The sequence below is a fragment of the Pristiophorus japonicus genome, chromosome 3 (assembly GCF_044704955.1).
Source record: "Pristiophorus japonicus isolate sPriJap1 chromosome 3, sPriJap1.hap1, whole genome shotgun sequence".
In the NCBI taxonomy this organism is placed as follows: domain Eukaryota; kingdom Metazoa; phylum Chordata; class Chondrichthyes; family Pristiophoridae; genus Pristiophorus; species Pristiophorus japonicus.
Genome location: NC_091979.1, coordinates 327,862,843 through 327,879,754, shown reverse-complemented (window position 1 = coordinate 327,879,754; position 16,912 = coordinate 327,862,843). Strand labels below are relative to the sequence as shown.

At 43.5% G+C, this 16,912-nt stretch overlaps 4 non-coding genes across 4 annotated transcripts; all 4 read right to left on the bottom strand.

Annotated features, from left to right (window-relative positions):
- Positions 1–4,696: 4,696 nt before the first annotated feature.
- Positions 4,697–4,769, bottom strand: trnav-aac (transfer RNA valine (anticodon AAC)). The gene has a single exon. It is a non-coding gene; the product is annotated as a tRNA-Val (tRNA).
- A 5,406-nt stretch (positions 4,770–10,175) lies between these two features.
- trnav-cac (transfer RNA valine (anticodon CAC)) lies at positions 10,176–10,248 on the bottom strand. The gene has a single exon. It is a non-coding gene; the product is annotated as a tRNA-Val (tRNA).
- Positions 10,249–12,923: 2,675 nt separating this feature from the next.
- Positions 12,924–12,996, bottom strand: trnaa-cgc (transfer RNA alanine (anticodon CGC)). The gene has a single exon. It is a non-coding gene; the product is annotated as a tRNA-Ala (tRNA).
- Positions 12,997–15,672: 2,676 nt separating this feature from the next.
- trnav-cac (transfer RNA valine (anticodon CAC)) lies at positions 15,673–15,745 on the bottom strand. Its single transcript has one exon. It is a non-coding gene; the product is annotated as a tRNA-Val (tRNA).
- Between the last annotated feature and the right edge of the window lie 1,167 nt (positions 15,746–16,912).

Sequence of the window (16,912 nt, the reverse complement as noted above, 5' to 3'; positions counted from 1 at the left end):
CTAACGTCTCATGTACATGTTACCAGCAATGAACATTTTGAAGCAGACTTCTAAAGCACAGTGTCCAAAATGGTTTATGGATTCAGAGGTAAAGTGCAGAGCACAGATAAGTTATTCAATTAAGGACTCTCCTTCAGTTATCATTTCTTTAGTTGTGCAAATGAAGATCATCAGTCAATTAATGATGTTTTCCCATGAAGGCAGGATAACATTTAATGATTATGCATTTTCTAAGTAAAAGCCCATGTGATTCAGGGCGAAGTGGCAAATTGGATCCAAATTTGGCTCAGAGGCAGGAAGCAAATGGTAATGTTTGATGGGTGTTTTTGTGAATGGAAGGATGTTTCCAGTGGGGTTCCACAGTTTTCAGTGCCAAAACCATTGCTTTTATGGTATTTATCAATGATCTAAACTTGAATATAGGTGTTATGATTACGAAGTTTTCAGGTGTTATTAAAATAGGCAGTGTGGTTGATAATGAAGAAGAAAGCTGGAGACTCCAGGAAGATATCAATCAACTGATAAGGGGGTAGAGCAGTGGCAAATTGAATTTAATCGAGAGATGTGAGAGATCGCGCATTTGTGGAGGGCTAACCAGGAAAGGGAATACACATCAAGTGGTATGATATTGAGAAGTGTGGAGGAACAAAGGTAACTGGGATTGCTTGTCCACAGATCCCTGAAGGAAGCTGGCCAGTTGGAAAAGTTGGTTAAGAAGTCATATGGAATGGTTGCATTTATTGGCAGAAGCAAGGAACAGAACAGCAAGTGGGTTATGCTAGAACTGTATAAAATTCTGGTTAGGCCACAGCTGGAGTACTGCGTGCAGTTCTGGTCACCGCATTGAAGGAAGAACGTGAATACGCTGGAGAGGGTACAGAGGAGATTTACGTAGATGTTGCCGGGAGTGGAGCAACTTTGCTATGAGGACAGATTGAATAGGATGGGTTTGTTTTCCTTGGAACAGAGGAAGCTGATGGGCGACAGCATTGAGGTGTATAAAAATAGGAGGGGCCTAGATATTGTTGATTAAAAGGGTCTATTTCACATAGTGGAGTGGTCAACAATCAGGCTGCATAATTTAAAAGTAATTAGTGTAAGGGTTAAAGGGGATTTGAAGTGAACATTCTGCATGCAGATGTTTGCGGGGGTCTCAAACTCACTGCCTCAAAGTGTGGTGCAGGCAGAAACCCTCACCACATTTAACCAGTTCTTAGATGTGCACATGAAATGCAATAAGGTGCAGGTGTACACAACTAAAACTGGGCATTTGTTGGCCGGTGCAGATACGATGGGCTTAAATGACTCCTTCCATGCTGTAAACCTCTATGATTATATAATTATCGGTTAGGATTACTTTCATGATGCAAAACGTGGCAATCAGATAATTAATGGTGTTTCCAGTGAAGAAGTGTTCGTGCAAGCTGGGGCTCGAACTCAGGAAGCTGAGATGAAGCATCTTATGAGGCTGCTGTTCGGTGTACGGGGAGCGTTGTCTCGAATGGTGGCATTTTGCAACCCAGTGAAGGGCGGTAAACCGCTGTTTGATGCTGCATTCTCCGCTTTCCGCCGGCAGCGGCTGATTGGAGAGTGTGGGAGCGGAAGTTAGGACTTGTCCCGCCCTCACTCACTCTGGAGCTGGGGAAGAGCGATTAGTCGATGAGTTTGTTTCTGGCTTTAATTTTCTGTTGTGAAGCGTGGTGGCGTGGCAGGATCCTTTAATAATCTCTCACAGCTGACCTGAATGCACGGAATGTGCAGCTTTGAGATATGGTTTCTCCAGCGTCAGGGCTGGAAACGGGAGGGAGTGAGATACACTGTGTAGACAGAACTGCGGAGAGAAATCAGCAAATGGAACAGCACCGTGAGACACTGCAGTCTGTTAACATTGAACCACTAATATGATTGATTTAATTTTATCTTATCATTAATTGAACACGTTTGCATAATGTTTCCGCCCGGTTTCGAACCGGGGACCTGTCGCGTGTTAGGCGAACGTGATAACCACAACACTACGTAAACGCTGTGGCAGTAACATCGTTGGGAACATAACCAGAGCGTTAACCTCAACAGCTGGACGACACTTCTGGAGCTTGTGTCAGGAGAAGAGAATAACGGTGCTAGATTTAGCAAGGTTGTGAGTGTGGCAGGAATTGATCCCGTGTTTCTCTGCCTTTATACATAGGAACAGGAGTGGCCATTCCTCAGCAAGTGGTTAGAATCTGGAATACACTTCTCTAAAGGGCGGTGGAGTCAGACTCAATCTTATCTTTCAAAACGGAGTTGTATCAGTATCCGACTGAAAGAAATTGCACAGCTGCGGGTAAATGACAGGGGAGTGAGACTTGTTGAGAGTTGGCATGGGCTCGACGGGCTGCATCCATTCCCTTATTCTTTGATTCTATAAGTTAGTGGCACATTTAATAGTGTGCATGTCAGCAGAATATTGAAAGGGACATGGATTCAGTCGGCACAATGAGAGGCATCTGATTCAGAAGATTTGGGTGCACGAAAATTCGGGTTTAATGACTTTAAAAGCATCATTTTTCTTTTGTGAAGATTCGGTCAGAGAAATGTTTGAAAAATAATTTTTTGCTGAAAAGGGCTCAGCACTTCATCTTCTTTTTGGCTGTTAGGGCCACACTTCCTTTCGATGGTATTCTTCCAGAATGTATATTTTCTTTGCTGTTTCACACTAACCAGTCCCTTGCACTACAGTCTATCTCACTGTTTCCAACGTCTCATATACATGTTACCAGCAATGAACATTTTGAAGCAGATTTCTAAAGCACAGTGTCCAAAATGGTTTATGGATTCAGAGGTAAAGTGCAGAGCACAGATAAGTTATTCAATTAAGGACTCTCCTTCAGTTAACATTTCTTTAGTTGTGCAAATGAAGATCATCAGTCAATTAATGATGTTTTCCCATGAAGGCAGGATAACATTTAATGATTATGCATTTTCCAAGTAAAAGCCCATGTGATTCAGGGCGAAGTGGCAAATTGGATCCAAATTTGGCTCACAGGCAGGAAGCAAAGGGTAATGTTTGATGGGTGTTTTTGTGACTGGAAGGATGTTTCCAGTGGGCTTCCACAGTTTTCAGTGCCAGATCCATTGCTTTTTATGGTATTTATCAATGATCTCAACTTGAAGATAAGTGTTATGATTACGAAGTTTTCAGGTGTTATTAAAATAGGCAGTGTGGTTGATAATGAAGAAGAAAGCTGGAGACTCCAGGAAGATATCAATCAACTGATAAGGGGGTAGAGCAGTGGCAAATTGAATTTAAACCAGAGATGTGAGAGATCGCGCATTTGTGGAGGGCTAACAAGGAAAGGGAATTCACATCAACTGGTATGACATTGAGAAGTGTAGAGGAACAACGGTAACTGGGATTGCTTGTCCACAGATCCCTGAAGGTAGCTGGCCAGTTGGAAAAGTTGGTTAAGAAGTCATATGGAATGGTTGCATTTATTGGCAGAAGCAAGGAAGAGAACAGCAAGTGGGTTATGCTAGAACTGTATAAAATTCTGGTTAGGCCACAGCTGGAGTACTGCGTGCAGTTCTGTTCACCGCATTGATGGAAGAACGTGAATACGCTGGAGAGGGTACAGAGGAGATTTACGTAGATGTTGCCGGGAGTGGAGCAACTTTGCTATGAGGACAGATTGGATAGGATGGGTTTGTTTTCCTTGGAACAGAGGAGGCTGATGGGCGACAGCATTGAGGTGTATAAAAATAGGAGGGGCCTAGATATTGTTGATTAAAAGGGTCTATTTCACATAGTGGAGTGGTCAACAACCAGGCTGCATAATTTAAAAGTAATTAGTGTAAGGGTTAAAGGGGATTTGAAGTGAACATTCTGCATGCAGATATTTGTGGGGGTCTCAAACTCACTGCCTGAAAGTGTGGTGCAGGCAGAAACCCTCACCACATTTAACCAGTTCTTAGATGTCCACATGAAATGCAATAAGGTGCAGGGGTACACATCTAAAACTGGGCATTTGTTGGCCGGTGCAGATACGATGGGCGTAAATGACTCCTTCCATGCTGTAAACCTCTATGATGAAATAATTATCGGTTAGGATTACTTTCATGATGCAAAACGTGGCAATCAGATAATTAATGCTGTTTCCAGTGAAGAAGTGTTCGTGCAAGCTGGGGCTCGAACTCAGGAAGCTGAGATGAAGCATCTTATGAGGCTGCTGTTCGGAGCACGGGGAGCGTTGTCTGGAACGGTGGCATTTTGCAGCCCAGTGAAGGGCGGTAAACCGCTGTTTGATGCTGCATTCTCCGCTTTCCGCCGGCAGCGGCTGATTGGAGAGTGTGGGAGCGGAAGTTAGGGCTTGTCCCGCCCTCACTCACTCTGGAGCTGAGGAAGAGCGATTAGTCGATGGGTTTGTTTGTGGCTTTAATTTTCTGTTGTGAAGCGTGGTGGCGTGGCAGGATTCTTTAATAATCTCTCACAGCTTACCTGAATGCACGGAATGTGCAGCTTTGAGATATGGTTTCTCCAGCGTCAGGGCTGGAAACGAGAGGGAGTGAGAGACACTGTGTAGAATTTGAGTGTGAACAGAACTGCAGAGAGAAATCAGCAAATGGAACAGCATCGTGAGACACTGCACTCTGTTAACATTGAACCACTAATATGAATGATTTAATTTTATCTCATCATTAATTGAACACGTTTGCATAATGTTTCCGCCCGTTTTCGAACCGGGGACCTTTCGCGTGTTAGGCGAACGTGATAACCACTACACTACGGAAACTCTGTGGCAGTAACATTGTTGGGAACATAACCAGAGCTTTAACCTCAACAGCTGGACTACACTTCTGGAGCTTGTGTCACGAGAATAGAATAACGGTGCGATATTTAGCAAGGTTGTGAGTGTGGCAGGAATTGATCCCGTGTTTCTCTGCCTTTATACATAGGAACAGGAGTGGCCATTCCTCAGCAATTGGTTAGAATCTGGAATACACTTCTCGAAAGGGCGGTGGAGTCAGACTCAATCTTATCTTTCAAAACGGCGTTGTATAAGTATCCGAATGAAAAAAATTGCACAGCTGTGGGTAAAAGACAGGGGAGTGAGACTTGTTGAGAGTTGGCATGGGCTCGACGGGCTGCATCCATTCCCTTATGCTTTGATTCTATAAGTTAGTGGCACATTTAATAGTGTGCATGTCAGCAGAATATTGAAAGGGACATGGATTCAGTCGGCACAACGAGAGGCATCTGATTCAGAAGATTCCGGTGCATGAAAATTCGGGTTTAATGACTTTAAAAGCATCATTTTTCTTTTGTGAAGATTCGGTCAGAAAAATGTTTGAAAAAGAATTTTTTGCTGAAAAGGGCTCAGCACTTCATATTCTTTTTGGCTGTTAGGGCCACACTTCTTTTCGATGGTATTCTTCCAGAATGTATATTTTCTTTGCTGTTTCACAATAACCAGTCCCTTGCACTATAGTCTATCTCACTGTTTCTAACGTCTCATGTACATTTTACCAGCAAGGAACATTTTGAAGCAGACTTCTAAAGCACAGTGTCCAAAATGGTTTATGGATTCAGAGGTAAAGTGCAGAGCACAGATAAGTTATTCAATTAAGGACTCTCCTTCAGTTATCATTTCTTTAGTTGTGCAAATGAAGATCATCAGTCAATTAATGATGTTTTCCCATGAAGGCAGGATAACATTTAATGATTATGCATTTTCTAAGTAAAAGCCCATGTGATTCAGGGCGAAGTGGCAAATTGGATCCAAATTTGGCTCAGAGGCAGGAAGCAAATGGTAATGTTTGATGCGTGTTTTTGTGACTGGAAGGATGTTTCCAGTGGGGTTCCACAGTTTTCAGTGCCAAAACCATTGCTTTTATGGTATTTATCAATGATCTAAACTTGAATATAGGTGTTATGATTACGAAGTTTTCAGGTGTTATTAAAATAGGCAGTGTGGTTGATAATGAAGAAGAAAGCTGGAGACTCCAGGAAGATATCAATCAACTGATAAGGGGGTAGAGCAGTGGCAAATTGAATTTAATCGAGAGATGTGAGAGATCGCGCATTTGTGGAGGGCTAACAAGGAAAGGGAATACACATCAAGTGGTATGATATTGAGAAGTGTAGAGGAACAAAGGTAACTGGGATTGCTTGTCCACAGATCCCTGAAGGAAGCTGGCCAGTTGGAAAAGTTGGTTAAGAAGTCATATGGAATGGTTGCATTTATTGGCAGAAGCAAGGAACAGAACAGCAAGTGGGTTATGCTAGAACTGTATAAAATTCTGGTAAGGCCACAGCTGGAGTACTGCGTGCAGTTCTGGTCACCGCATTGAAGGAAGAACGTGAATACGCTGGAGAGGGTACAGAGGAGATTGACGTAGATGTTGCCGGGAGTGGAGCAACTTTGCTATGAGGACAGATTGAATAGGATGGGTTTGTTTTCCTTGGAACAGAGGAAGCGGATGGGCGACAGCATTGAGGTGTATAAAAATAGGAGGGGCCTAGATATTGTTGATTAAAAGGGTCTATTTCACATAGTGGAGTGGTCAACAATCAGGCTGCATAATTTAAAAGTAATTAGTGTAAGGGTTAAAGGGGATTTGAAGTGAACATTCTGCATGCAGATGTTTGTGGGGGTCTCAAACTCACTGCCTGAAAGTGTGGTGCAGGCAGAAACCCTCACCACATTTAACCAGTTCTTAGATGTGCACATGAAATGCAATAAGGTGCAGGTGTACACAACTAAAACTGGGCATTTGTTGGCCGGTGCAGATACGATGGGCTTAAATGACTCCTTCCATGCTGTAAACCTCTATGATTATATAATTATCGGTTAGGATTACTTTCATGATGCAAAACGTGGCAATCAGATAATTAATGGTGTTTCCAGTGAAGAAGTGTTCGTGCAAGCTGGGGCTCGAACTCAGGAAGCTGAGATGAAGCATCTTATGAGGCTGCTGTTCGGTGTACGGGGAGCGTTGTCTCGAATGGTGGCATTTTGCAACCCAGTGAAGGGCGGTAAACCGCTGTTTGATGCTGCATTCTCCGCTTTCCGCCGGCAGCGGCTGATTGGAGAGTGTGGGAGCGGAAGTTAGGACTTGTCCCGCCCTCACTCACTCTGGAGCTGGGGAAGAGCGATTAGTCGATGGGTTTGTTTCTGGCTTTAATTTTCTGTTGTGAAGCGTGGTGGCGTGGCAGGATCCTTTAATAATCTCTCACAGCTGACCTGAATGCACGGAATGTGCAGCTTTGAGATATGGTTTCTCCAGCGTCAGGGCTGGAAACGGGAGGGAGTGAGATACACTGTGTAGACAGAACTGTGGAGAGAAATCAGCAAATGGAACAGCACCGTGAGACACTGCACTCTGTTAACATTGAACCACTAATATGATTGATTTAATTTTATCTTATCATTAATTGACACGTTTGCATAATGTTTCCGCCCGGTTTCGAACCGGGGACCTGTCGCGTGTTAGGCGAACGTGATAACCACAACACTACGTAAACGCTGTGGCAGTAACATCGTTGGGAACATAACCAGAGCGTTAACCTCAACAGCTGGACGACACTTCTGGAGCTTGTGTCAGGAGAAGAGAATAACGGTGCTATATTTAGCAAGGTTGTGAGTGTGGCAGGAATTGATCCCGTGTTTCTCTGCCTTTATACATAGGAACAGGAGTGGCCATTCCTCAGCAAGTGGTTAGAATCTGGAATACACTTCTCTAAAGGGCGGTGGAGTCAGACTCAATCTTATCTTTCAAAACGGAGTTGGATAAGTATCCGAATGAAAAAAATTGCACAGCTGTGGGTAAGTGACAGGGGAGTGAGACTTGTTGAGAGTTGGCATGGGCTCGACGGGCTGCATCCATTCCCTTATTCTTTGATTCTATAAGTTAGTGGCACATTTAATAGTGTGCATGTCAGCAGAATATTGAAAGGGACATGGATTCAGTCGACACAACGAGAGGCATCTGATTCAGAAGATTCGGGTGCACGAAAATTCGGGTTTAATGACTTTAAAAGCATCATTTTTCTTTTGTGAAGATTCGGTCAGAGAAATGTTTGAAAAATAATTTTTGCTGAAAAGGGCTCAGCACTTCATCTTCTTTTTGGCTGTTAGGGCCACACTTCTTTTCGATGGTATTCTTCCAGAATGTATATTTTCTTTGCTGTTTCACAATAACCAGTCCCTTGCACTGCAGTCTATCTCACTGTTTCCAACGTCTCATGTACATGTTACCAGCAATGAACATTTTGAAGCAGACTTCTAAAGCACAGTGTCCAAAATGGTTTATGGATTCAGAGGTAAAGTGCAGAGCACAGATAAGTTATTCAATTAAGGATTCTCCTTCAGTTAACATTTCTTTAGTTGTGCAAATGAAGATCATCAGTCAATTAATGATGTTTTCCCATGAAGGCAGGATAACATTTAATGATTATGCATTTTCTAAGTAAAAGCCCATGTGATTCAGGGCGAAGTGGCAAATTGGATCCAAATTTGGCTCAGAGGCATGAAGCAAAGGGTAATGTTTGATGGGTGTTTTTGTGACTGGAAGGATGTTTCCAGTGGGGTTCCGCAGTTTTCAGTGCCAGATCCATTGCTTTTTATGGTATTTATCAAAGATCTAAACTTGAATATAGGTGTTATGATTACGAAGTTTTCAGGTGTTATTAAAATAGGCAGTGTGGTTGATAATGAAGAAGAAAGCTGGAGACTCCAGGAAGATATCAATCAACTGATAAGGGGGTAGAGCAGTGGCAAATGGAATTTAATCCAGAGATGTGAGAGATCGCGCATTTGTGGAGGGCTAACAAGGAAAGGGAATACACATCAACTGGTATGACATTGAGAAGTGTAGAGGAACAAAGGTAACTGGGATTGCTTATCCACAGATCCCTGAAGGTAGCTGGCCAGTTGGAAAAGTTGGTTAAGAAGTCATATGGAATGGTTGCATTTATTGGCAGAAGCAAGGAACAGAACAGCAAGTGGGTTATGCTAGAACTGTATAAAATTCTGGTTAGGCCACAGCTGGAGTACTGCGTGCAGTTCTAGTCACCGCATTGAAGGAAGGACGTGAATACGCTGGAGAGGGTACAGAGGAGATTTACGTAGATGTTGCCGGGAGTGGAGCAACTTTGCTATGAGGACAGATTGGATAGGATGGGTTTGTTTTCCTTGGAACAGAGGAGGCTGATGGGCGACAGCATTGAGTCTTTATAAAAATAGGAGGGGCCTAGATATTGTCGATTGAAAGGTTCTATTTCACAGAGTGGAGTGGTCAACAACCAGGCTGCATAATTTTAAAGTAATTAGTGTAAGGGTTAAATGGGATTTGAAGTGAACATTCTGCATGCAGATGTTTGTGGGGGTCTCAAACTCACTGCCTGATAGTGTGGTGCAGGCAGAAACACTCACCACATTTAACAAGTTCTTAGATGTGCACATGAAATGCAATAAGTTGCAGGGGTGCACACCTAAAACTGGGCAATTGTAGGCCGGTGCAGATACGATGGGCTTAAATGACTCCTTCCATGCTGTAAACCTCTATGATAATATAATTATCGGTTACGATTACTTTCATGATGCAAAACGTGGCAATCAGATAATTAATGGTGTTTCCAGTGCAGAAGTGTTCGTGCAAGCTGGGGCTCGAACTCAGGAAGCTGAGATGAAGCATCTTATGAGGCTGCTGTTCGGTGTGCAGGGAGCGTTGTCTCGAATGGTGGCATTTTGCAGCCCAGTGAAGGGCGGTAAACCGCTGTTTGATGCTGCATTCTCCGCTTTCCGCCGGCAGCGGCTGATTGGAGAGTGTGGGAGCGGAAGTTTGGGCTTGTCCCGCCCTCAGTCACTCTGGAGCTGGGGAAGAGCGATTATTCGATGGGTTTGTTTGTGGCTTTAATTTTCTGTTGTGAAGCGTGGTGGCGTGGCAGGATCCTTTAATAATCTCTCACAGCTGACCTGAATTCACGGAATGTGCAGCTTTGAGATATTGTTTCTCCAGCGTCAGGGCTGGAAACGGGAGGGAGTGAGAGACACTGTGTAGAATTTGAGTGTGAACAGAACTGTAGAGAGAAATCAGAAAATGGACCAGCATCGTGAGACACTGCACTCTGTTAATATTGAACCAATAATATGAATGATTTAATTTTATCTAATCATTAATTGAACACGTTTGCATAATGTTTCCGCCCGGTTTCGAACCGGGGATCTGTCGTGTGTGAGGCGAACGTGATAACCACTACACTACGGAAACGCTGTGCCAGTAACATTGTTGGGAACATAACCAGAGCTTTAACCTCAACAGCTGCACTGCGCTTCTGGAGCTTGTGTCACGAGAATAGAATGACGGTGCTATATTTAGCAAGGTTGTGAGTGAGGCAGGAATTGATCCCGTGTTTCTCTGCCTTGAAACATAGGAACAGGAGTGGCCATTCCTCAGCAAGTGGTTAGAATCTGGAATACACTGCTCTAAAGGGCGGTGGAGTCAGACTCAATCTTATCTTTCAAAACGGAGCTGGATAAGTATCCGAATGAAAAAAATTGCACAGCTGTGGGTAAATGACAGGGGAGTGAGACTTGTTGAGAGTTGGCATGGGCTCGACGGGCTGCAACCATTCCCTTATTCTTTGATTCTATAAGTAAGTGGCACAGTTAATAGTGTGCTTGTCAGCAGAATATTGAAAGGAACATGGATTCAGTCGGCACAACGAGAGGCATCTGATTCAGAAGATTCGGGTGCACGAAAATTCGGGTTTAATGACTTTAAAAGCATAATTTTTGTTTTGTGAAGATTCGGTCGGAGAAATGTTTGGGAAAATAATTTTTTGCTGAAAAGGGCTCAGCACTTCATCTTCTTTTTGGCTGTTCGGGCCACACTGCTTTTCGATGGTATTCTTCCAGAATGTATATTTCCTTTGCTGTTTCACAATAACCAGTCCCTTGCACTGCAGTCTATCTCACTGTTTCCAACGTCTCATGTACATGTTTCCAGCAATGAACATTTTGAAGCAGACTTCTAAAGCACAGTGTCCAAAATGGTTTATGGATTCAGAGGTAAAGTGCAGAGCACAGCTAAGTTATTCAATTAAGGACTCTCCTTCAGTTAACTTTTCTTTAGTTGTGCAAATGAAGATCATCAGTCAATTAATGATGTTTTCCCATGAAGGCAGGATAACATTTAATGATTATGCATTTTCTAAGTAAAAGCCCATGTGATTGAGGGCGAAGTGGCAAATTGGATCCAAATTTGGCTCAGAGGCAGGAAGCAAAGGGTAATGTTTGATGGGTGTTTTTGTGACTGGAAGGATGTTTCCAGTGGGGTTCCACAGTTTTCAGTGCCAGATCCATTGCTTTTTATGGTATTTATCAATGAACTAAACTTGAATATAGGTGTTATGATTACGAAGTTTTCACGTGTTATTAAAATAGGCAGTGTGATTGATAATGAAGAAGAAAGCTGGAGACTCCAGGAAGAAATCAATTAACTGATAAGGAAGTAGAGCAGTGGCAAATGGAATTTAATCCAGAGATGTGAGAAATCGCGCATTTGTGGAGGGCGAACAAGGAAAGGGAATACACATCAACTGGTATGACATTGAGAAGTGTAGAGGAACAAAGGTAACTGGGATTGCTTGTCCACAGATCCCTGAAGGTAGCTGGTCAGTTGGAAAAGTTGGTTAAGAAGTCATATGGAATGGTTGCATTTATTGGCAGAAGCAAGGAACAGAACAGCAAGTGGGTTTTGCTAGAACTGTATAAAATTCTGGTTAGGCCACAGCTGGAGTACTGCGTGCAGTTCTAGTCACCGCATTGAAGGAAGGACGTGAATACGCTGGAGAGGGTACAGAGGAGATTTACGTAGATGTTGCCGGGAGTAGAGCAACTTTGCTATGAGGACAGATTGGATAGGATGGGTTTGTTTTCCTTGGAACAGAGGAGGCTGATGGGCGACAGCATTAAGGTGTATATAAAAAGGAGGGGCCTAGATATTGTTGATTAACAGGGTCTATTTCACATAGTGGAGTGGTCAACAACCAGGCTGCATAATTTAAAAGTAATTAGTGTAAGGGTTAAAGGGGATTTGAAGTGAACATTCTGCATGCAGATGTTTGTGGGGGTCTCAAACTCACTGCCTGAAAGTGTGGTGCAGGCAGAAACCCTCACCACATTTAACAAGTTCTGAGATGTGCACATGAAATGCAATAAGGTGCAGGAGGACACATCTAAAACTGGACATTTGTTGGCCGGTGCAGATACGATGGGCTTAAATGACTCCTTCCATGCTGTAAACCTCTATGATTATATAATTATCGGTTAGGATTACTTTCATGATGCAAAACGTGGCAATCAGATAATTAATGGTGTTTCCAGTGAAGAAGTGTTCGTGCAAGCTGGGGCTCGAACTCAGGAAGCTGAGATGAAGCATCTTATGAGGCTGCTGTTTGGTGTACGGGGAGCGTTGTCTCGAACGGTGGCATTTTGCAGCCCAGTGAAGGGCGGTAAACCGCTGTTTGATGCTGCATTCTCCGCTTTCCGCCGGCAGCGGCTGATTGGAGAGTGTGGGAGCGGAAGTTTGGGCTTGTCCCGCCCTCACTCACTCTGGAGCTGGGGAAGAGCGATTATTCGATGGGTTCGTTTGAGGCTTTAATTTTCTGCTGTGAAGCGTGGTGGCGTGGCAGGATCCTTTAATAATCTCTCACAGCTGACCTGAATGCACGGAATGTGCAGCTTTGAGATATTGTTTCTCCAGCGTCAGGGCTGGAAACGGGAGGGAGTGAGAGACACTGTGTAGAATTTGAGTGTGAACAGAACTGCAGAGAGAAATCAGAAAATGGACCAGCATCGTGAGACACTGCACTCTGTTAATATTGAACCACTAATATGAATGATTTAATTTTATCTAATCATTAATTGAACACGTTTGCATAATGTTTCCGCCCAGTTTCGAACCGGGGATCTTTCGCGAGCGAGGCGAACGTGATAACCACTACACTACGGAAACGCTGTGCCAGTAACATTGTTGGGAATGTAACCAGAGCTTTAACCTCAACAGCTGGACTACGCTTCTGGAGCTTGTGTCACGAGAATAGAATGACGGTGCTATATTTAGCAAGGTTGTGAGTGAGGCAGGAATTGATCCCGTGTTTTTCTGCCTTTATACATAGGAACAGGAGTGGCCATTCCTCAGCAAGTGGTTAGAATCTGGAATACACTGCTCTAAAGGGCGGGAATGTCAGACTCAATCTTATCTTTCAAAACGGAGTTGGATCAGTATCCGAATGAAAAAAAGTTGCACAGCTGTGGGTAAATGACAGGGGAGTGAGACTTGTTGAGAGATGGCATGGGCTCGACGGGCTGCAACCATTCCCTTATTCTTTGATTCTATAAGTTAGTGGCACATTTAATAGTGTGCATGTCAGCAGAATATTGAAAGGGACATGGATTCAGTCGGCACAACGAGAGGCATCTGATTCAGAAGATTCGGGTGCACGAAAATTCGGGTTTAATGACTTTAAAAGCATAATTTTTGTTTTGTGAAGATTCGGTCAGAGAAATGTTTGGGAAAAGATGTTTTTCCTGAGAAGGGCTCAGCACTTCATCTTCTTTTTGGCTGTTAGGGCCACACTTCTTTTCGATGTTATTTTTCCAGAATGCATATTTTCTTTGCTGTTTCACAATAAGCAGTCCCTTGCACTACAGTCTATCTCACTGTTTCCAACGTCTCATGTACATGTTACCAGCAATGAACATTTTGAAGCAGACTTCTAAAGCACAGTGTCCAAAATGGTTTATGGATTCAGAGGTCAAGTGCAGAGCACAGCTAAGTTATTCAATTAAGGACTCTCCTTCAGTTAACATTTCTTTAGTTGTGCAAATGAAGATCATCAGTCAATAAATGATGTTTTCCCATGAAGGCAGGATAACATTTAATGATTATGCATTTTCTAAGTAAAAGCCCATGTGATTCAGGGCGAAGTGGCAAATTGGATCCAAATTTGGCTCAGAGGCAGGAAGCAAAGGGTAATGTTTGATGGGTGTTTTTGTGACTGGAAGGATGTTTCCAGTGGGGTTCCACAGTTTTCAGTGCCAGATCCATTGCTTTTTATGCTATTTATCAATGAACTAAACTTGAATATAGGTGTTATGATTACGAAGTTTTCAGGTGTTATTAAAATAGGCAGTGTGATTGATAATGAAGAAGAAAGCTGGAGACTCCAGGAAGATATCAATCAACTGATCAGGGGGTAGAGCAGTGGCAAATGGAATTTAATCCAGAGATGTGAGAGATCGCGCATTTGTGGAGGGCTAACAAGGAAAGGGAATACACATCAACTGGTATGAAATTGAGAAGTGTAGAGGAACAAAGGTAACTGGGATTGCTTGTCCACAGATCCCTGAAGGTAGCTGGTCAGTTGGAAAAGTTGGTTAAGAAGTCATATGGAATGGTTGCATTTATTGGCAGAAGCAAGGAACAGAACAGCAAGTGGGTTTTGCTAGAACTGTATACAATTCTGGTTAGGCCACAGCTGGAGTACTGCGTGCAGTTCTAGTCACCGCATTGAAGGAAGGACGTGAATACGCTGGAGAGGGTACAGAGGAGATTTACGTAGATGTTGCCGGGAGTGGAGCAACTTTGCTCTGAGGACAGATTGGATGGGATGGGTTTGTTTTCCTTGGAACAGAGGAGGCTGATGGGCGACAGCATTAAGGTGTAAATAAAAAGGAGGGGCCTAGATATTGTTGATTAAAAGGGTCTATTTCACAAAGTGGAGTGGTCAACAACCAGGCTGCATAATTTAAAAGAAATTAGTGTAAGGGTTAAAGGGGATTTGAAGTGAACATTCTGCATGCAGATGTTTGTGGGGGTCTCAAACTCACGGCCTGAAAGTGTGGTGCAGGCAGAAACCCTCACCACATTTAACAAGTTCTGAGATGTGCACATGAAATGCAATAAGGTGCAGGGGGACACACCTAAAACTGGACATTTGTTGGCCGGTGCAGATACGATGGGCTTAAATGACTCCTTCCATGCTGTAAACCTCTATGATTATATAATTATCAGTAAGGATTACTTTCATGATGCAAAACGTGGCAATCAGATAATTAATGGTGTTTCCAGTGAAGAAGTGTTCGTGCAAGCTGGGGCTCGAAGTCAGGAAGCTGAGATGAAGCATCTTATGAGGCTGCTGTTCGGTGTACGGTGAGCGTTGTCTCGAACGGTGGCATTTTGCAGCCCAGTGAAGGGCGGTAAACCGCTGTTTGATGCTGCATTCTCCGCTTTCCGCCGGCAGCCGCTGATTGGAGAGTGTGGGAGCGGAAGTTTGGGCTTGTCCCGCCCTCACTCACTCTGGAGCTGGGGAAGAGCGATTATTCGATGGGTTTGTTTGTGGCTTTAATTTTCTGTTGTGAAGCGTGGTGGCGTGGCAGGATCCTTTAATAATCTCTCACAGCTGACCTGAATGCACGGAATGTGCAGCTTTGAGATATTGTTTCTCCAGCGTCAGGGCTGGAAACGGGAGGGAGTGAGAGACACTGTGTAGAATTTGAGTGTGAACAGAACTGTAGAGAGAAATCAGAAAATGGACCAGCATCGTGAGACACTGCACTCTGTTAATATTGAACCAATAATATGAATGATTTAATTTTATCTAATCATTAATTGAACACGTTTGCATAATGTTTCCGCCCGGTTTCGAATCGGGGATCTTTCGCGTGTGAGGCGAACGTGATAACCACTACACTACGGAAACGCTGTGCCAGTAACATTGTTGGGAATATAACCAGAGCTTTAACCTCAACAGCTGGACTACGCTTCTGGAGCTTGTGTCACGAGAATAGAATGACGGTGCTATATTTAGCAAGGTTGTGAGTGAGGCAGGAATTGATCCCGTGTTTTTCTGCCTTTATACATAGGAACAGGAGTGGCCATTCCTCAGCAAGTGGTTAGAATCTGGAATACACTGCTCTAAAGGGCGGGAATGTCAGACTCAATCTTATCTTTCAAAACGGAGTTGGATCAGTATCCGAATGAAAAAAAGTTGCACAGCTGTGGGTAAATGACAGGGGAGTGAGATAGGTTGAGAGATGGCATGGGCTCGACGGGCTGCAACCATTCCCTTATTCTTTGATTCTATAAGTTAGTGGCACATTTAATAGTGTGCATGTCAGCAGAATATTGAAAGGGACATGGATTCAGTCGGCACAACGAGAGGCATCTGATTCAGAAGATTCGGGTGCACGAAAATTCGGGTTTAATGAATTTAAAAGCATAATTTTTGTTTTGTGAAGATTCGGTCAGAGAAATGTTTGGGAAAATAAGTTTTTCCTGAGAAGGACTCAGCACTTCATCTTCTTTTTGGCTGTTAGGGCCACACTTCTTTTCGATGTTATTTTTCCAGAATGCATATTTTCTTTGCTGTTTCACAATAAGCAGTCCCTTGCACTACAGTCTATCTCACTGTTTCCAACGTCTCATGTACATGTTACCAGCAATGAACATTTTGAAGCAGGCAGAAACCCTCACCACATTTAACAAGTTCTTAGACGTGCACATGAAATGCAATAAGGTGCAGGGGTGCTCACCTAAAACTTGGCATTTGTTGGCCGGTGCAGATACGATGGGCTTAAATGACTCCTTCCATGCTGTAAACCTCTATGATTATATAATTATCGGTTAGGATTACTTTCATAATGCAAAACGTGGCAATCAGATAATTAATGGTGTTTCCAGTGAAGAAGTGTTCATGCAAACTGGGGCTCGAACTCAGGAAGCTGAGATGAAGCATCTTATGAGGCTGCTGTTCGGAGCACGGGGAGCGTTGTCTCGAACGGTGGCATTTTGCAGCCCAGTGAAGGGCGGTAAACCGCTGTTTGATGCTGCATTCTCCGCTTTCCGCCGGCAGCGGCTGATTGGAGAG